The sequence below is a fragment of the Entelurus aequoreus genome, linkage group LG11, assembly GCF_033978785.1.
Source record: "Entelurus aequoreus isolate RoL-2023_Sb linkage group LG11, RoL_Eaeq_v1.1, whole genome shotgun sequence".
Lineage (NCBI taxonomy): Eukaryota > Metazoa > Chordata > Actinopteri > Syngnathiformes > Syngnathidae > Entelurus > Entelurus aequoreus.
Genome location: NC_084741.1, coordinates 49,941,814 through 49,963,720, shown reverse-complemented (window position 1 = coordinate 49,963,720; position 21,907 = coordinate 49,941,814). Strand labels below are relative to the sequence as shown.

The 21,907-nt window shown below is 42.5% G+C and overlaps 1 pseudogene; it reads left to right on the top strand.

Moving 5' to 3' along the window:
- Nucleotides 1-21,907, top strand: part of LOC133659658 (uncharacterized) — a 49,502-nt pseudogene that overhangs the window by 7,038 nt on the left and 20,557 nt on the right.

Genomic DNA, 21,907 nt, shown 5'->3' with positions numbered 1-21,907 from the left:
AAAGAGATTAAATAATGAAAGGATACTTACACATCTAATTTGTTTATTAAACACCTTTGTTATCCATTTTACGTTAACAAAAAATGTGGTATTTTAAGATGGAAGTGCTTTGGTGAAAAAAAAGCCTTCCCACAGTTGGAGCGTAACACTACAGTCGGTCGACTGCTCTACCACATCAACTGTCCATTTATGCATGCACAACAATAAGATTGCATTGGTACCTCAACTTAAGAGTGCCCCAACTAGGAATGTTTTGAGATAAGAGCTGTCGAGTTACAAGCATCCCTGCCATTACTTGGCATAGCAAATGTCACAGTGAACCCGGTAAGATCCGCCCAAAAACATCTGGTCTTACTCGCTAGCATTAGGTTATAGCTTGAAATTGACTACATTTTGTTTGCCAACCATAAGAAGGAAGAAATCAAGTGTGAAGGGCAGTTCTGAGAAAAGGATAATATTCATCGAATTAAAAAAAGAAATCATCAAAAACATGACCGAGAGTGTAGCCAACTTGGCGAAGCAATACGAGTCTGCACCATACTCAGCCAGAATGAGTCTAACAACAGCCAAAGAATGTTAAAATGTTATCTAAACAGCGGACATTTATCCATGAAAATAAGGAAGAGCTGCAGATGGTGTCTTTGATGTAAAAGCAGTTGGAAGTTGATACTGTAGAAGTCCACTGGCTAAGGTAAATTCTATGTGGGCTCTGTACCGAGGATGTCGTTGTGGCTTGTACAGCCCTTTGAGACACTTGTGATTTAGGGCTATATAAATAAACATTGATTGATTGATTGATTATTATTATTACATTACTTCATAAAACTACTGTAGTTGTTAGTACTGCATCATGTGTATTGTTTTTATACAATATTCCATATATAAAATGTTGTCTTTTTAAAAGGCATGTTACATTTTAAAAAGATAATTTTTGGGGATCAAGCTTTAAACAAATTCCTCGCTCCTTCCTGCTTAGTCCTTAATAAGAATATAATGGCAAATGTACCCAGACATTCATGTTATTGGGCATCGTGTTAGTGCTAAGCTGTTGAACAGACAAACTTGAATCCAATCCCGGCCGTAGATGTGCCAGGAACATGTGCAGCTTAATGTATTAATTATGTTAAATGTGTTATTATTTACAATAAATATTTTCACATTAATTTATTTTAGTACAAAATATGCATCAAATTAAATTCAAGTTTGATTAAAAAGTATAAAAAACCATAACATAAATTCAACTTTAAAGAAAAAAAAAAGTTAAATCTGCTCATAGCCCCAATTTAGCCACAGGGATGCTCACTTTTTATCCATAAGGGATGGTAAAAGACTCTCAGTATGCAGTTATACACTGCAAACTACAACCAAAGTGATAAACATCTCCAGTGCATCCGGAAAATATTCACAGCGCTTCACTTTTTCCACATTTTGTTACGTTACAGCCTCACTCCAAAATGGAATTAATTCATTTTTGGCCTCAAAATTCTTTACACAATACCCTATATTAGGCCTGGGCAGTTATTTTGACTCGGGGGGCCAAATTCAGAGAAAAAAAATGTGTTTGGGAGCTGGTAAATCTATCTATGTATATTCATATACTGTATATACATATATATATATATATATATATATATATATATATATATATATATATATATATATATATATATATATATATATATATATATATATGAACGGAATGGAATTTTACATTTTTTGACTGAATGAGACACCCAGAATGTACATGAAAACATAGAATGTGGGATTTACAATATTAACTATGACAATAAAACACTAAATATTGACAACATATGAACCTCACACCCCCTCTCGATCGACATATTTTACAATCAAGCGAAACGCAACAAAAATGCAACAAACACAGTGAAATATGAACGCGGAGGGTAAAAACACCCCCACCTACAATCTGATATATCTGATATGTCAATAAACTTTAGAACTTTGTTGTAAAAATGTCCTTCCGAAAGCGCATATTCCAACCATTGAAATACTTTGTATAGTTCAAGACTTACGGTAATTTAAAAACATCACTGCACTTCATAATGGCAGCTATAGTTTCGATCTTAAAGATCTAAAAAAATTATTTGGGAATGTCCAGCGGGCCAGATTGAAAAGCTTAAATTAAGGCCCCCGGGCCTTAATTTGCCCAGGTCTGCCCTATATTGACAATTTGAAAAAGTATTTTTTTAAATTTTTGCTAATTTATGAAAAATATCAAACTAAGAAATCACATGTACATAAGTATTCACAGCCTTTGTCATAAAGTTCAAAAGTGAGCTTAGGTGCATCCTGTTTCAACTGATCATCCTTGATATGTTCCTACAGCTGAATTGGAGTCCACCTGTGGTAAATTCAGGTGGTTGGACATGATTTGGAAAGGTACTGCCCTGTTTATATACAGTATAAGGTCCCACACTTGACAGTGCATGGCAGAGCGCAAACCAATAATGAAGTCGAAGTAATGTTCTTTAAACTTCCAAGAGAGAATTGTCTCGAGGCACAAATCTGAGGAAGGGTACAGAAAAATATCTGCTGCCTTGAAGGTCGCAATGAACACAGTGGCCTCCATTGTCCATAAATGGAAGATGTTTGGAACCCCCAGGACTCTGCCGAGAGCTAGCCAGCCGTCTACACTGGCAGATCGAGGGAGAAGAGCCTTAGGCCATGTCAACACTAAGTCGTTTAACCCCTTAAACAAATACATATTTAGCCTAAGCCCCGTTTCAGCTACACTAAACCAGCGTATAAGGTCCCCTTCCTCGGACAAATTTTTACACGGGTAAGTGCGCCGTGTATTTCTTGAATCTACGGCTCTTAGCTTTGTGTGGACTCATTGATCGTTTACAAAGTGAGTTCGGAGAGGAAGTGACACCAGAAAGACCATGCCCACCAAGAAGTGATGTCAGAAAGAACGCGCCACAGCCAGCTTTATAATAAAGCGGTTTCGTAACTCGGAGCTAACCACTGGAAATATGAAGGCGAGTCATCCAGACATGCCGTGTTTCTCCTTCTTCTACGTTTGTACATGTAGAGACGCTTGTGGAAATCACACATGAGTACCTTAAGAGAAAGCGATTGCAGCTATTTGGTATACAACACTTCTCAGACGGCAAGAGAACTTTCGAATGTCTGGCCGGGTCAGCTGTGATTCTACTTAGCGAAAAACTTTGTCCATTTGTCGAAGGAGAGACAACGAAAAAGCTCCCGTGGATGTGATTAAAAAAGGTAGCGTGTGCTTTGTATTACCTGGCCGTCGAGGAAAACAGCGAATGCATTTGGACTGGCAAAGCAGACTGCATCAGTTATTGTCCGCCATGTATGTCGCAGACTAAACGTCTAGGTCCAGAGTATATAAAGTCACCAAAAACGAATGGAAAATGAAGGTGAAGGCAAAACAGTGAGGAGTGTCCTGACCAGATATCTAGATCCCTAGTTTGATTGATGTAAAATGTTCTTTATCACATTGTTTACGTGTCTAATAAAGATTTGATTAATTTCTGATGGCTCAGGTGTGATTCACTACAATGTGGCCCCACAGCACACTGGATTCCAGTTAATTGAAATACCACAACACTAGATATTGTTCAGATAAGTTCAATTTAAGAACTTGCACACAAAGCAACGCTGGAGATGACTATGACGTGCGCATTTTCCGCGCATGCGTAATAGGTCGCTTTGCGCCCGCGGACGGAGGGGGGCGGGGGTCTTAAACGGTGGCATTGTTGTGTGTGGACACGGATAATGTTAGGTTGTGGTGGATATACACACACAGGACACTTATTAATTATTATGGTTATAATTCACTGCGTTCTAGCCCATGTTTACTTGCATAGGTGCATAGGTGCTTTTACTTTGAAGTGTTGAGACACACCTCTGTGGTGCTGACGTAATTACCTGTGCGACAGGGTTGTTGTAGTTGTTCTCTCTGAAAATAAACGGAGTGTTACTTGGCTCTCCAAAGAGGAATAAATCTCCGTCGTTTCTCTGCCTACACTCCTACATTGGTGACCCCTTTTTACTCTTGGACGTTTCCAGAGTTTACTGAACATGTCTGCTACACTAAAGTTGCCCGACTTTTGGGAAGGGAACGCAATTGCGTGGTTCGCACAGGCGGAGGCTCAATTCGCCATCAAAGACATTACGGCGGACGAAACAAAGTTTTATCATGTGGTGGCGTCCCTTACAAGCTCGACTGCGGGGAGAGTGGTGAGTCTGCTAGAACGTCCTCCTGCACGCAACAAATACGCCGCACTGAAGGCGCATCTACTGGAGACTTTTGGACTTTCTGAATCCGAACGTGCGCGCCAACTCCTCTCACTTCCCGGTCTCGGCGACAGTAAGCCTTCTGAGCTGATGGATCACATGCTGGCTCTGCTGGGAGACCATCAGCCGTGTTTTCTTTTCAAAGAACTATTCCTGCAGCAGCTTCCAGAACAGGTTCGTTTGGCACTTGCAAATTCATCTATTACTGATTTTCGCCAGTTGGCCAGGGAGGCGGACAAATTTTTCTCAGCTGGGAAGAAATGTTTTGCAGCCACGCCCCCTTCCACGTCTACTGCCACCAGTGATGACCATATGCACCAGCCATACTCCATCTCTGCCACCACTACTGTGCCCCGACGTGCAAAGCAGTCAGGAGGATTGTGTTTCTACCACGCCAAGTTTGGCAACAAAGCCAAGAAATGCCTTCCCCCCTGTACATTCAGTGCGTCGGGAAACGCACCAGCCGCCACCTATTAGCAGCCGTGGGTGACGGCCGTACCAGCGGCTTGCTGTTTATTACTGACTCCCTCTCCGGTCGTCGCTTTCTTTGTGACACAGGTGCCCATATGAGTGCGCTGCCAGCATCAGCCACAGACATTCGCGCAGGGCCGTGTGCCCCCCCCCTTCTGGCCGCAAATGGCAGCACAATCCACACCTTTGGCACACGCACTGTGACAGTGAGTTTTGCTGGTCAGCGTTTTACCTGGGATTTTGTGTCAGCAAAGGTGTCCACTCCCCTGTTGGGTGCTGATTTCTTTTTTGCCAACAAGCTTCTAGTGGATGTGAGGAACCGCCGCCTCGTCCATGCTGAAACATTCGGCTCATTTCCCTGTGAACACAGTGACACTGCCCCGACGAAGCTGTCCAGTGCCCTCTCGCCCGCTGATGACTTTTCTCACCTCCTCAAGGAGTTCTCAGACATCACCGCACCTACCTTCTCCTCCGCCTCCGCCAAACATGGTGTGTTGCACTACATCTCCACCAATGGCCCGCCTGTGCACGCCAAAGCCCGGCGCCTTGACCCACACAAGCTCAGTATCGCAAGAGCTGAGTTCGACGCCATGGAACGCCTTGGCATCGTCCGCCGGTCGAACAGTCCCTGGGCCTCCCCCTTCACCTGGTGCCAAAGCCCAATGGTGGTTGGCGCCTGTGCGGTGACTACCGACGCCTTAATGCTGTCACTACGCCGGACCGGTACCCTATTCCACACATCCATGACTTTTCTGCCCACCTGGCGGGTGCGTATATTTTTTCTAAAGTGGACCTCGTCCGGGGCTATCACCAGGTACCAGTTCAGCCTCAGGACATTCCCAAAACAGCGGTGATTACCCCATTCGGGCTTTTTGAGTTTCTACGGATGCCATTCGGACTAAAAAATGCTGCCCAGACCTTTCAGCGATTGATGGACACGGTGCTGCGTGACTTGTCATTCGTTTTTGTCTACCTGGACGATATCCTAGTGGCCAGCACGTCTGAGGCAGAGCACCTATCACACCTGCGTCTTCTCTTCAGTCGTCTCCAGCAGCACGGCTTGATCATCAACCCAGCGAAATGCCAGTTTGGACTGTCTTCCATGGATTTCCTGGGCCACCACATCACTACAGCAGGGGCGATTCCTCTGCCGTCAAAGGTGGAGGCAGTGTTGGGGCTTCCGCAGCCTCACACTGTCAAGGCTCTACAAGAGTTCTGCGGCATGGTCAATTTTTACCATCGTTTTGTGCCTCGGGCTGCCGACCTTATGCGCCCCCTATACAGCTCTCTCAAGGGTAAAAAACTTCTAAGCATGCCCTTTCTTGGTCCACGGACATGTTGGCAGCTTTCTCTGCTACAAAGGATGCACTCGCGGACGCAACTATGCTGGCTCACCCGGTGCCTGACGCCCCTGTTGCTCTGACCACGGACGCCTCAGACTATGCTGTTGGTGCTGTTCTCCAGCAGTTGGTAAATAGTGTTTGGCAACCTCTCGCTTTTTTCAGCCGCCAACTTAGGTCCAGTGAGCAGAAATATAGCACTTTTGACCGTGAACTCCTCGCCCTGTATTTAGCCATCCGTCATTTCCGTTTCCTGCTGGAAGCCCGTCCGTTCACTGCCTTTGTGGATCACAAGCCTTTGACCTTCGCCATGGCCAAGGTGTCGGAACCATGGTCTGCCAGGCAACAGCGCCACCTAGCTTTTATTTCTGAATTTACCACGGACATTAAACATGTGTCAGGAAAAGACAATCCCGTGGCTGACTGCCTCTCCCGTGTGGTCATTGGTGCTGTCCACCTTGGAATAGACTATGCCCGAATGGCTGTGGACCAAGTTTCGGACCCCGACATTCAGGCGTACAGAACAGCGGTCACTGGCCTCCAGTTGGCGGACGTCCCGTTCGGCGATGCCGGCACAACGCTGCTCTGCGACGTATCTCTGGACCTGCCCCGTCCTGTGGTGCCGCAGGTCTGGAGACGGCAAGTTTTCGATGCCATACATGGCCTCTCGCACCCAGGCAGCAAGCCGTCACAGCGTCTCGTGGCAGCAAAGTTTGTCTGGCATGGCCTCAAGAAGGACATTCGCGACTGGGTCAGGACCTGTGTGGCATGCCAACGCGCTAAGATCCATCGCCATGTTAAGGCCCCGTTGGAGCAGTTTGCAGTTCCCGAAAGGCGTTTTGACCACGTCAACGTTGACCTGGTGGGACCCCTTCCTCCCTCCAGGGGATTTACTCACCTTCTGACAATGGTGGACCGGACCACCCGTTGGCCGGAGGTTGTCCCACTGTCGGCAACGACATCAGCTGATGTGGCCCGGGCCTTCATTGGTACCTGGGTCGCCCGGTATGGTGCCCCATCTGACCTTTCGTCTGATCGTGGCCCCCAGTTTACTTCCGAGCTCTGGAATACTGTTGCCTGTCAGTTGGGTGTCTCACTCCACCGCACTACAGCATACCACCCTCAAGCAAACGGCATGTGTGAACGTTTTCACAGGGACATGAAGGCCGCCCTTAAGGCTTCTCTCACAGACGACGGCTGGGTCGACAAGCTCCCGTGGGTGATGCTGGGGATTAGAACTGCGCCTAAGGAGGACCTCCTGTCTTCCTCAGCGGAGTTAGTTTATGGCCAGACCCTCAGAGTCCCAGGTGAATTTATACCCCGCACTACAGTCCCCTGGTCTGCTTCTGACCAGCGGCGTAGCCTCATGGACACTGCCCGTACCTTCCTACCAGTCCCGACCTCGCACCACTGCTTTCCCCAGGTGCACATTCCCCGTGACCTGCGAGCAGCGGGGTATGTGTTCATCCGCCACGATGCCCATAGGGGGCCCTTGCAACCACCATACGACGGTCCTTATCGGGTTGTGGAGGCTGGGGATAAGACATTTGTCATTGACATTGGGGGCAGACTGGATCGCGTCTCAGTGGACCGGCTGAAGCCAGCCCACCTGGATTTGGGCCGTTCAGTTGAGGTGGCTCAGTCACCACGTCGCGGTCGACCCCCACACTGCCAACCGACGTCTGCTCGCCGTCAGCAGCCGGCTGTCACCCTCCCGCTTCACCCCCCTCCGCCTGCCCAGGAGCTTCGGAATCGCTTTGGGCGGGTCATTTGGGTCCCTGGTCGTTTCACTGGGCCAGTTCTTGTGAATTCTGGGGGGACGTGTGTGGTGGATATACACACACAGGACACTTATTAATTATTACGGTTATAATTCACTGCGTTCTAGCCCATGTTTACTTGCATAGGTGCATAGGTGCTTTTACTTTGAAGTGTTGAGACACACCTCTGTGGTACTGACGTAATTACCTGTGCGACAGGGTTGTTGTAGTTGTTCTCTCTGAAAATAAACGGAGTGTTACTTGGCTCTCCAAAGAGGAATAAATCTCCGTCGTTTCTCTGCCTACACTCCTACAAGGTGTGATTTACCCAGGATAACCTTAGTGTAAACGGGGCCTTATCCAGGGAGGTGACCAAGAACCCGATGGTCACTCTGTCAGAGCTACAGTATTCCCCTGTGGAGAGAAGAGAACCTATCCACTAATCAGGCCTGTATATGTGTAGTGGCCAGACGGATACCATTCCTTCAAAATAGGACCTGAAAGACACAATTCTCTGGTCTGATGAGACAGAGATTGAACTCTTTGAATGCCAGGCATCATGTTTGGAGGAAACCAAAACAAACTTTTTCCACATTGTCATGATGTGGCATTGTGTGTAGAATGTTGAGGACAAAAAATAATGTACACAATTTTGTAAAAGGCTGTAATATAACAAAATGGGGGAAGCGTGAATACTGTGAATACTTTGGACTACAACTGAATAAAAATGGCGGACTCGCGCAAAGCTCTTTGGGTCAACCTCTACCATATGTGGAGATATACGCTGACAAAGGTTAAGGCAAAATACGTCACTAAAGTGTCAAATTCCAAACAGCTTGTTTAGAGCAAGTTTGAAAGAAGGCAAGATAGTTTTTTAAAAATATCTCTGCAATGCCTCCTTGGTTTGATTTCAAATTTTTGGGACTTATGGGGATCCCAAATACACAAAAACAGGTAACAAAAACTTAGGCAGGTTAGTTTTGCATAACATTTTTTTCCATACAGTCATGGTCAAAAGTTTACATATAATTGTAAAGAACATAATGTCATGGCTGTCTTGAGTTTCCAATAATTTCTACAACTCTTATTTTTTTGTGATAGAGTGATTGGAGCACATACTTGTTGGTCACCAAAAACATTCATGAAGTTTGGTTCTTTTATGAATTTATTATGGGTCTACTGAAAATGTGACCAAATCTGCTGGGTCAAAAGTAAACATACAGCAATGTTAATATTTGGTTACATGTCCCTTGGCAAGTTTCACTGCAATAAGACACTTTTGGTAGCCATCCACAAGCTTCTGGCAAGCTTCTGGTTGAATTTTTGACCACTCCTCTTGACAAAATTTCTGCAGTTCAGCTAAATTTGTTGGTTTTCTGACATGGACTTGTTTCTTCAGCATTGTCCACACATTTAAGTCAGGACTTTGGGAAGGCCAATCTAAAACTTTAATTCTAGCCTGATTTAGCCATTCCTTTACCACTTTTGACGTGTGTTTGGGGTACTTTCTGAATGCCATGTCTTTCTTATAACTTCATGTGTGATGCCAGACACTGAAGTGATCTTTGCTTTCTCTCCACCCACACAAATGCCACTGTTTGGTCCAACCCTTGTCAGACAATTGAACGGCTAGCATGCTTTAATTGGCCTCTGTGTGGTATGTGAATGAGAGGTGCTATTTATGGGTTAAGTGCATCATAATCAGCGCTGTAATCCAGTCATTAACAGAAACATATGAGGTGTTGAGAGCAGTGTAGAGAGCATGATAATTGAAAGGCGCCTTACTTGCTCCCTGTGCTATGTACGTATGTGTGTGTGTGCGTGTGTTTGTGTGTGTGTGTGTGTGTGTGCGTGCATCAGAAAAGAACAGCAGTGTAAGGGTGTATTGTATTGTATACATAATAACAACAAAATCTAATTAATTCATACCTGAAGATAAGATGTCCTTCCCAACCCTCTAAAAATAATATTCTGTTTCAACCTAATGCATTTGTTTTCCTTCAGAAAAGCTATACCAATACTGAGAGTAAAGTTGTTATTGTTTACAAAGCCAACATAGTCACCCTGTTCCTACTGCTCGGCTGCCATATTGAGGTTTTCTCACTGTATATTTTAGCACCTATTGCCTGCGTTGGGCCCGTCTTCCCCCACGCCCCCCTTTCTTTTACCTCTCGTTGTCAGTAAATCGGCATTGAATAAACATGCCGTTTCTTTATTTATTGTTTATTTAAGCTGCATCTCTCTCCATGTTTAGTATATTTATCATAGACATACAAACACGTACTGATCCTATAAATCCTAGTCCAAAACCCATATGCTTTGGGGAAAACGTGAGTACCGCATATATGAAGATTTTTAATAAATACTATTCAGTGCATAATTTACTTCCGATTAAGCTTTTTCTGGCTATAACAGTGCATGCTTTTACGTAATAAAACAACTGCAACTACTCAAAGGCATTTAACTAGTTTACACTGTAACTTTAAACATACAACATTTAGTAAACTCTTACAATCCATTGTGATTCCAATATAAGAGTTATTGAGCGATTTTACAAGGATAAAGCGATTGCACAAGTTCTGGCCATATGTTCATCAAACTGAGAGATGTTTCTATCGTTTTGTCCAACCAATATATTGGAATTAGTGCTTTGAAAAAAAAACAACGATTAATCACAGGCTTCATTAATTTAGATTAACCACAATGGGCTTCATGGAGATCCCTGTTTTTATAATAGTACAAGTATGGCATCTAAACAGTGCTAAAACCCATTTTACTCTCGCCATGACTCTGTTTGCCCTTGTGATGTGTCTTTCTCCACGTGCGCAACGTTCCACCCTTTTGGCAATTTTGGGCGGTGGACAGGATGGTAACAAGTCCTTCGGATTGGCTCTGATCAGGAGACAGTTGGGGCCTGATCTACTACAGGATGATAGCACAACTTGATATGACACGCAAAGCTGATCTACTAAACCTGTGCGCGGAGGATTTTGTCGCTTAAAGGGGAACTGCACTTCCTTTGGAATTTTGCCTATCATTCACAATCATAAAATACGTCACAATGGATGTTTTTTTGTTTTTTAATGCATTCTAAATATCAAATAAATGCGATCAAAAGTCCACTTACAATGGAGCCTATAGGGGCCGTGCAATTCCACATACAAAGCCCTTTAAAAAAACAAACATAATAAAACATAACTTACTGTACAAGGTCTGCTGTCATTAGGATGCCGACTGCTGGGATTTTCATATATTCCCATTTAGGTGAAAAATGACTCATAATCCTCGCGAAGAAATGGGGAGTGGGGGGACCAATCGTCTTTTCGTGTCGTCCTCGCCTGTTTTGGGTCCTTAATGGCTGTCAAAGTGTACCAACTTGTCTGAATACCTATTCAGACGTATTCTGTGCAGGTGAGATGCATGATTTATGATCTAGAATAAACTTACAGGGAGCAAGGAAACGAAGCAGCAGACCACTCGATGATGTAAACCTTGGGACACAAGTAAGTGATCACGGGGCCGCTATAAATAGTTTGTCTGCGTTAGCACTTTTAATAACAATATCACTAATACTTGGTTAATATTCAAGTCACGGAATGTAAATGGAGTATTGTTGGCGCCTTTTGAATGGTTATTTATTGGATTTTACGTGCGAAATAGAGGAGCTCCCATTGGCTTTTATTGTATTATTTAGAATGCATTAAAAAAACTACACCCGTCATCATGTCTTTCGTAATGATTGTGAATGATAAGCAAAATTCCAAAAAAAGTGCAGTTCCCCTTTAAGTGAGCAAAATAAGGAGCACAATCCATTTAGCGTGTCTGTCTTCATGAATATGCAGAACATATGCTGCTCATCAGAACGTCCACAATGCTGGGAGGAGAAAATGCTAATATAATTATTTAGCACACAGAGCGTGATCTATCAAGGCTGACACTGTTCTGCGTCTTTATTTAGTACATTTAGAAAGGAAGTGCAAACTGACAGTCGCGCAGAAATAGGAGAAAGGAGGGGAGGACGGTGCAAAGACAGCTGGAAAGAGAATCCTCTGTCCTAATTGTGGGTCAACCTATTTGGATTGTCAAAATTAATCAATATGAGACATATTGTATATTCAGCAATGTTATAGCTGCTGGATGACTTGAGGGGCTTATAAAACTAATTCAACTGATGCGTTTTGTGTCTGCTGGCATTTTTCCTTTTAATGCCGTTATTTTTTTCATTTAGAATATATTTCCTATATAAAAAAAATATTTTCCTCATTCCAGACGCATGAATGTGCTGCTGCTGTGATTGTCCACCGACTCCGTGCAGAGCAAGCATCAGCGACCTAAAAATAGTTTGTTGTCTGGATTGCAATTCTGTATTGCAGAACAAGTGTTACAGATTATAGATGTATACTGTCGATCAACATTGCATAAATGAGTGTTTCCATGGTTGCAGCCAGGAGTACATGCAAATACCTCCTTTAAATAGGGCAGTCTGGACCTGTCATCAATTGCACACGCAGTCTGAGTAGATCACACGCAACACACACACTAATAGTACATGCAATTTTATAGTTTGCACACGCTGTTTAGCGCGTGGTATTTGGATCTTAGTAAATCAGGCCCTTGGTGTTTAAAGTGACGAATCAAAAAAGAGGGAAGTTGCTGGGCCAAGGCACAAAGCCCCTCAAAATACGCTGTGCGCAAAATGATTATGCACGTACAGAGTGTGGTGTTGGAAGCTGTGCAAAACTTTGTAAAGCCTGTCTGACAATATGAAAATGCCCAACAGCTGCACAAAAACATGAATATGTATTCTACCAACAAACAACAAAGCACAAGCCTTGGTAAATCAAAGTAACAACAAAAGGTGAAGCTCAAAGCTTAGAATGAAAATACAAAAATATGAAACAAAATGCAAAGCAAAATACTTGAAAAAAGGGCAAACGAGGAAAAAAAGTGACAATAAAAAAGTAGTGTAAGGCCAGAGAAAAGTAATAACAAATAAGCAAAAAAGGACAAAATAAAACTCTAATGCCAACACAAGCAAGGAGTAAGAAGCTTGACATTCAACAAATCTAAGACTGCTTGTGATAGGCGAGACACAACAACAGTCCACACTAAGCAAAGGCAGCACATTGCTTAAAGAGGCCTAATTAGTCTCAGGTGCAATTTCTGGCTCCGCCCCCTTTTTTGGCCAGAGGAGGTCAAAGAAAAATAGAAAAAAAACCTGAACAATACCCAATAATGACAAAGCAAAGCCAAAAATAAAAACAACTAAACACTCAACCCCAACATCAGAACATAATAAAAACATATTTTAAAGGGGTGATATTATATATTTTTTCTACATTTAAAACACTTTCTAGTGGTCTACAAAACATGTATGGTGTTTTTTCTGTCCAAATTTTGTATAGAATATGTTTTACCGATCATCTTCAAGCCGCTTTCTGGCGGTCTCTTCAGAATGTGCTGTTTTGTCTTATTTACATGCCAAAGTCTTCCTCTAGTCCAAGCCCACTTGGACTGCGTCTTCTCCCTGTCAGCCATGCTGTAGTTTTAAGCGCTTCCATATGAACTCTACTGACAGATGTAAGTTAGAACTATATGCTACTTTTTATTAGAAATTGCAACAGCGGAGGATTTTAGCATGCATGTGCATGTATGAGCCAGTCAGCCCCATAACAAGAGGATAGAGAAAATAAGGCGCTTATTGACTACAACTTTTGACTACAACGGAATAAAATTGGCAGACTCGCGCAAAGCTCTTCGGATCAACCTCTTCCATATATGGAGATATATGCTGACAAAGGCAAAATACGTCACTAAAGCCTCAAATTCCAACAACTTGTTTGGAGCAAGTTTTGAAGAAGGCAAGATTGTTTTTGTTTTTTTAAATATCTCCGCAATGCCTCCATGGTTTGATTTCTCATTTGTGGGATTTATGGGGATCTCAAATATACAAAAACAGGTACCAAACACTAAGAAAGGGGTCTATTAAGATTTGTTTACATACATTTAAAACACTCTCTTGTGGTCTACATTACATATAATGGTGGTTCTTTGGTCAAAAATTTGCATCGATTATGTTTTATAGACAATCCTCAGATCGCTTTCTGACTGTCTCTTCAGGATGCGACGTTTTATGGGTGGTCTTATTTACGTGGCTTCACTTCGACTGCGTCTTCTCCCCGTCAGCCATACTGTAGTTTTTAGCGAGTCCGTATCGAGTTCACTGACAGATATAGTTTAGAACTGTATGCTACTTTGGATTAGAAAAGGCAACACCGGAGGATTCACGTGCATGTACGAGCCAGTCTGCCCTAAAACAATAGAATAGAGACAAAATAAGGAGCTTATTGACTACAACTTTGGAATACATTGGCGGACCCGTGCAAAGCACTTTGGGTACATTTATACCATATATGGATAATCTGCTGACGTCACACTTGGGAAAAATGTCACAAATTGGGCAAATTCCAGAAGGCTCGTTTGGAGGATATATGGAGGAAGACAAGATTTTTTTTAAATAAATATCTCTGCAATGGCTACATGGTTTGATTTCAAATTTTCAGGACTTATGCAGATCCTAAACACACAACAGCAGGTACCAATAGGTAAGAAAAGTTGGTTTTGCATAATAGGTTCTCTTTAAAAAAAATCTAATACAAATGGACTAATCTGCAGTAATCCATTCAGGACAGGCCTAACTGAACATGATAACGTGAGTAATGTAGTGCAGATTCTTACCACTGCAAGCCACGGCAATTTCTATTACATTTTACAAAAACATTGCATTATTGGCTTTATTTGAACAAAAAAATCATAGGGTACATTAAACATATGTTTCTTATTGCAAGTGTGTCCTTAAATAAAATAGTGAACATACAAGACAACTTGTGTTTTAGTAGTAAGTAAGCAAAGGCTCCTAATTTAGCTGCTGACATATGCAGTAACATATTGTGTCATTTTCCATTCTATTATTGTGTCAAAATTATTAAGAACAAGTGGTAGAAAATTAATTATTAATCTACTTGTTCATTTACTGTTAATATCTGCTTACTTTCTCTTTTAACATGTTCTAACCACACCTTCTGTTCAAATATAATAATCACTTATTCTTCTTTTTTTTGGATGCTTTACATTAGATTTGGATGATACCACACATTTGGGTATCAATCTGATACCAAGTCGTTACAGGATCATACAGTATATTGGTCATATTCAAAGTCCTCATGTGTCCAGGGACAATTTTTTTTTTAAATGAAAGAAGATTTTCTGATGCTAACAATATCGATGTAATCATAGTAGTATCGACTAGATACACTCTTGTACTTGGTATCATTACAGTGGATGTCAGGTGTAGATCTATCAATGGTGTTTGTTTACATTGTGACGCCTGTGAGCTACGGTGTGCAGTGAAGCATGTTTAGCTATGAATGGACTTTAGCCGCTAGCTAGCTAGCCATGTCTTAAAGCACCTCTTCCTGAGGGCCTTTCAGTGTTATAACTTCACCTTTATCGTTAGTTTTTAAGCCACACTGTGTCTGCTTGTAAGTACTCCGTGACTGTGCGCTGCCGAACATGCTCGTCTGCTCGCAAACCAGCAATGACATGATGTGTCGACGACGGGGGCACAGGGGGATGGGGGACCTCTACTTTTTAGAGGCGGTATAGTACCGAATATGATTCATTAGTGTCGCAGTACTATACTAATACCGGTATACCGTACAACCCTAGTACATTGTTAATTTCTGGGATTTTCCACAGGGCGTGTGCCAAGTGTTTGTATTCCAGGGTGTGAATGGCTTGATGACAAGATAAACTGGGCCAAGCTTGACCTCGCGCAGGTGTGAAAAGATTCACAGGCTATTTCCAAAATTAAGTAACACTTCATCCTGTGGTCGCTGGGGGGTTTTGTACATAACTGTCAAAAAACGTGTAACGTCTCAATTTAGCAGCTGGAAAAATTGATGCTTTTCTAGAATCCAATTAAACAAGATGGCAAAAATAAAAACAATTAAAAGTTTACTTTCTTCCAAAGCATTACAGACTGAAGTACACACACTGTGAGACTAATAGAAGGAAGGCATAATGGTTCTCTTCATTGATCAGTGCTTTTGTCCATTTTAAAGTCCCAAATGTGATTCTACACAAGCACACACACATGCCTAATTACTTCCCTCATGTTATAAAAACTTCTCTTTTATCCAGTACAAAAATATCGATCTGCTGCTTTGCCTTTTCTACGTGACAAGTTTTTTTTTTTCAAGTCATAATGGAAAGTCTCACATGAGCGACACGTGAGCAGAAATGGACAAAACAAAGGCTACCTTCTGGATATATCAGGTTCAAAGCCATGGCAAGTTGTTCTTCTGACAAGAAAAAGAAAGGACTCTTTTTCGCCGTGAGAAGAGATGACATCTCTGCAGCAAACGCCTGCTGCATGCATCGTTCAGAGGTGTGTGGTGCTTCACTTTCGTGTTCAGATTACGGTTAAGGTGCAGTGATAACATAACATTTAAATTGTTACTGTGACTGATTTAGTTATAGGGATGACATATAAGCTCAACAGAAATGAAAGACGGTCGGCAGGATGTCAAAAGGAGACTTTTTTTTTAATTGCAAACAGTCGATCCAACATCAAAACATGTCAAGACACTTTCTCAAACCAATCACTTTTCCGGCTTCAAAATAAAAGCGCTACACTATACATCCGGTTTAAAGGCCTACTGAAATGAATTTTTTTTATTTAAACGGGGATAGCAGATCCATTCTATGTGTCATACTTGATCATTTTGGGATATTGCCATATTTTTGCTGAAAGGATTTAGTAGAGAACAACGATGATAAAGTTCACAACTTTTGGTCGCTGATAAAAAAAAGCCTTCCCTATACCGGAAGTAGTGTGACGTCACCGGAGGAAGGAGTCCTCACATTTCCCCATTGTTTACAATGCAGCGAGAGAGATTCGGACCGAGAAAGCGACGATTACCCCATTAATTTGAGCGAGGATGAAAGATTTGTGGATGAGGAAAGTGAGAGTGAAGGACTACAGTGCAGTGCAGGACGTATCTTTTTTCGCTTTGATTGGATTCCACACGTTCTCCTTTTTCTATTGTGGATCACGGATTTGTATTTTAAACCACCTCGGATACTATATCCTCTTGAAAATGAGAGTCGAGAACGCAAAATGGACATTCACAGTGACTTTTATCTCCATGACAATACATCTGCAAAGCTCTTTAGCTACTGAGCTAACGTGATAGCATCGGGCTCAAATGCAGATAGAAACAAAATAAATAAATCCCTGACTGGAAGGATAGACAGAAGATCAACAATACTACCAAACTCTGGACATGTAACTACACGGTTAATGCTTTCCAGCTTGGCGAAGCTTAGCAATGCTGTTGCTAACAACGCCATTGAAGCTAACTTAGCTACGGAACCTCGACAGAGCTATGCTAAATACATTAGCTCTGCACCTACGCCAGCCAGCCCTCATCTGCACATCAACACCCGTGCTCACCTGCGTTCCAGCGATCGACGGAAGGATGAAGGACTTCACCCGATCATCCGTGCGGTCGGCGGCTAGCGTCGGCTAGCATCGGTTAGCGTCGGCTAGCGCGTCTGCTATCCAAGTCAAAGTCCTCCTGGTTGTGTTGCTACAGCCAGCCGCTAATACACCGATCCCACCTACAACTTTCTTCTTTGCAGTCTTCATTGTTCATTAAACAAATTGCAAAAGATTCACCAACACAGATGTCCAGAATACTGTGGAATTTTGAGATGAAAACATTGCAACACATGCCAATACGGCCGGGTTAACTTATAAAGTGCAATTTTAAATTTCCCGCTAAACTTCCGGTTGAAAACGTCTATGTATGATGACGTATGCGCGTGACGTCACTAGTTAAACGAAAGTATTGGTACCCCATTGAGTCCAAAGAGCTTTTTTGTATTGGACTCAATGGGGTACCAATACTTTCGTTTAACTAGTGACGTCACGCGCATACGTCATCATACATAGACGTTTTCAACCGGAAGTTTAGCGGGAAATTTAAAATTGCACTTTATAAGTTAACCCGGCCGTATTGGCATGTGTTGCAATGTTAAGATTTCATCATTGATATATAAACTATCAGACTCCGTGGTCGGTAGTAGTGGGTTTCAGTAGGCCTTTAACTACATTTACAAAAGAAAAAATATCTTGCACTACGATCATGCTTTGTCACTCTGGGTGGGCACAGGATCCGGTAGCCACCCGAGTTTAGCCGGTATTACCGGGCACCGATTTACAGTACGTGAGATGCAGCAGTGCCATGTTTCGCTGCCTGGGATGCGTGTGATGTCACGTCTGTTAGAATTAGCACTTGTGAGTGGCGAGTACTTGCTAGCACTTGAGAGGAAAACAGGCAATTTCGAAGCGAACCTGCTCTTAGTAATCTTGCAACCCATCAATGTTTCATGACAAACACCCAACCATGCCAAATAGAACATGCTCTAAAGTATGTCTCTTCTTTTCCAAATGCGATGCCGATAACGCTCGTTGCAATATTTGTGACGCCAAAATCAAGGCAAAACGGTCAAAAATGTGTAACGTCTCAATTTAGCAGCTGGAAAAAGTGATGCTTTTCGAGAATCCAATTAAACACATTTTTAAAAGTTTACTTTCTTCCAAAGCATTACTATACTGAAGCACGCACACTATAAGACTAATAGAAGGAAGGCATAATGGTTCTCTTCATTGATCAGTGCTTTTGTCCATTTTAAAATCCCAAATGTGATTCTACACAAGCGCACACACAATGCCTTATTACTTCCATCATGTTATAAAAACTTCTCTTTTATCCAGTACAAAAATATCGATCTACTGCTTTGCCTTTTCTACGTGATGTTTTTTTTTTTTTCCAAGTCATAATGGAAAGCCTCTGTGGCCATTTCTCCAGCCTTTTATTCATTTGTAGTAATTATAGAAGGAGCGGTAAAAAGATGTCTTCCATCCTTTTCTTTTCTTTCCTCCCTCCTATCTTCCCCTCTCCCCTGCGTGCATTTAGAGGAGCTCTCACCGCTGCATTCTTATTAGAGACATGTCTGAAAGGCTCCCGCAGCATGTGGTGTCCTCTGACCACTCGCTATACTGTACGCCCGTTTTTTTTGTTGCCATTAACAAGCCAAGTAACCAAAGATAGCTTTTCAACAGGTACAAACTTTTCCTTTTAGATAATTAAGCGCATTCAGACGGTGGGTGCAGGGAAGGCGCACAGGATCATACTCCGGGAGAAAAGGAGCAGAGAGAGATAGAAGAAGAAAGAAACGTCAAAAGACAAGATGTTCTCTTTGGTGTTGCTTAGTGCAAGTGGGTTCTATACCAACCTCCTATTCAAATGCTGCTCACCTCGTCATCCTCGTCTCTGGCCTCTTCATCTTTTCATCAGGATGGACCATGAAATGAGGGGGGGGGGGGGGGGGGGGGGGAACGTGTTATTGTAGGACGGTCAAAGGTTTGCAGGCTTAATGAATGGGAGAAACACGAGAGAGAGCTGAACGTCGCTGCTCCCCTCACTGCAAAAAAGTCCCAGGATGCCTCGTGAAGAAGGCCTCCTCCATCTAACGCTGCCTCATCTGCTCTTTGAAGGGGGCACACAGCAAAGGCAGAGGGGAAAAGTAATTTTCTTCCCCATGTCTATCAATTCTTTTGGTTGGCTCCTGCCACTTTTTGGGGAGTACTTTTTTTTTTTATAAAGCTTTATAATTACATGGGCGAGAGCCCTCAAGCGAGAACGAATGATGGTCTTTGTACCCTTCTCTTTTCAGCCCTTACCTCTTGTTAATATTTGCTCTTTTTCAGATGCAATGTGGAAGCCAGATGTGGCTCCCCGAAGAAATCCAACAGCATATTTTATCTTCATGACCCAAAAGACGTCCATCACGAAAGGATTAATAATCTTTGTCAAAATGATTGTTTTATGTTTTGGATATGCATTATCTTGCACCTTAAAGGCCTACTGAAATGAAATGTTTTTATTTAAACGGGGATAGCAGATTCATTGTATGTGTCATACTTGATCATTTCGCGATATTGCCATATTTTTGCTGAAAGGATTTAGTATAGAATAACGACGATAAAGTTCGCAACTTTTGGTCTCTGATAAAAAAAGCCTTCCCCCTACCGGAAGTAGCGTGACGTCGCAGGAGGAAGGGTTTCTTACAATTTCCCATTGTTTTCAATGCAGCGAGAGAGATTCGGACCGAGAAAGCGACGATTACCCCATTAATTTGAGCGAGGATGAAAGATTCGTGGATGAGGAACGTGAGAGTGAAGGACTAGCGTGCAGTGCAGGACATATCTTTTTTTCGCTCTGACCGTAACTTAGGTACAAGGGTTCATTGGATTCCGCACTCTCTCCTTTTTTCTATTGTGGATCACGGATTTGTATTTTAAACCACCTCGGATACTATATCCTCTTGAAAATGAGAGTCGAGAACGCGAAATGGACATTCACAGTGACTTTTATCTCCACAACAATACATCGGTGAAGCTCTTTAGCTACGGAGCTAACGTGATAGCATTGTGCTTAAATGCAGATAGAATTAAAATAAATAAATCCCTGACTGGAAGGATAGACAGAAAATCAACAAAACTATTAAACCCTGGACATGTAAATACACGGTTAATACTTTCCAGGCTGGCAAAGCTTAACAATGCTGTTGCTAACGACGCCATTGAAGCTAACTTAGCAACGGGACCTCACAGAGCTATGCTAAAAACATTAGCGCTCCACCTACGCCAGCCAGCCCTCATCTGCTCATCAACACCCGTGCTTACCTGCGTTCCAGCGATCGACGGAGCGACAAAAGACTTCACCCGATCATAGATGCGGTCGGCGGCCCGTAGACGGAGGAAGTCAAGGTGAGGTCGGCGGCTAGCGTGTCTGCTATCCATCTCAAAGTCCTCCTGAATGTGTTGCTGTAGTCCGCCGCTAATACACCGATCCCACCTACAACTTTCTTCTTTGCAGTCTTCATTGTTCATTAAACAAATTGCAAAAGATTCACCAATACAGATGTCCAGAATACTGTGGAATTTTGAGATGAAAACAGAGCTTTTTGTATTGGATTCAATGAGACCGAATACTTCCGTTTCAATGATTGACGTCACGCACATACGTCATCATTCATAGACGTTTTCAACCGGAAGTTTAGCGGGAAATTTAAAATTGCACTTTATAAGTTAACCCGGCCGTATTGGCATGTGTTGCAATGTTAAGATTTCATCATTGATATATAAACTATCAAACTGCGTGGTCAGTAGTAGTGGGTTTCAGTAGGCCTTTAATCTGCCATTTATAACCTTGCAAGTCTATTCTTCCCAGCTGCCTATTAAATGTTCCTGTTCATACCAGGTTCCTGGCTGCAGGGGTAGCAAAGGAGACATGGATGTCCCCCTGTATAGTTACAGTATCCACAGACATGACTATATCAATAAAAACAAACTTTTGTACCTTTCATATTATATTTGACCTGAACATTTTGCATTGGATCTTGTCAGTTCTTAAAACAGTATTAATTGCGTGAAAAATAATTAAAACTTGTCTTATGCTTATGCCATAACCTATATGGTGTTTAGTGCCACAATATTTAACTATACTGGTAATACAGGAACAATAATTATCCTGAAAGTCATAGATTAACGCACACGTGTCCTTTTTGACCCTCAGGCGGGGGGAACTTGGCTGCAGTTCACATGCTACTGATGAGACACAAGCGAGCAGAAATGGACAAAACAAAAGCTACATTATGGAAATATCAGGTTCAAAGCCATGGCAAGTTGTTCTTCTGACAAGAAAGTACTCTTTTTTTGCCGTGAGAAGAGACGACATTCCTGCAGCAAATGCCTGCTGCGTGTGTCGTTCAGAGGTGGGTGGTGCTTCACTTCCGTGTTCAGATTACGGTTAAGGTGCAGTGATAACATAACATTTTGATTGTTACTGTGACTGATTTTAGTTAGTAAGATGACATAAAAGCTCAACAGAAATGAAAGACGGTCGGCAGGATGCCAAA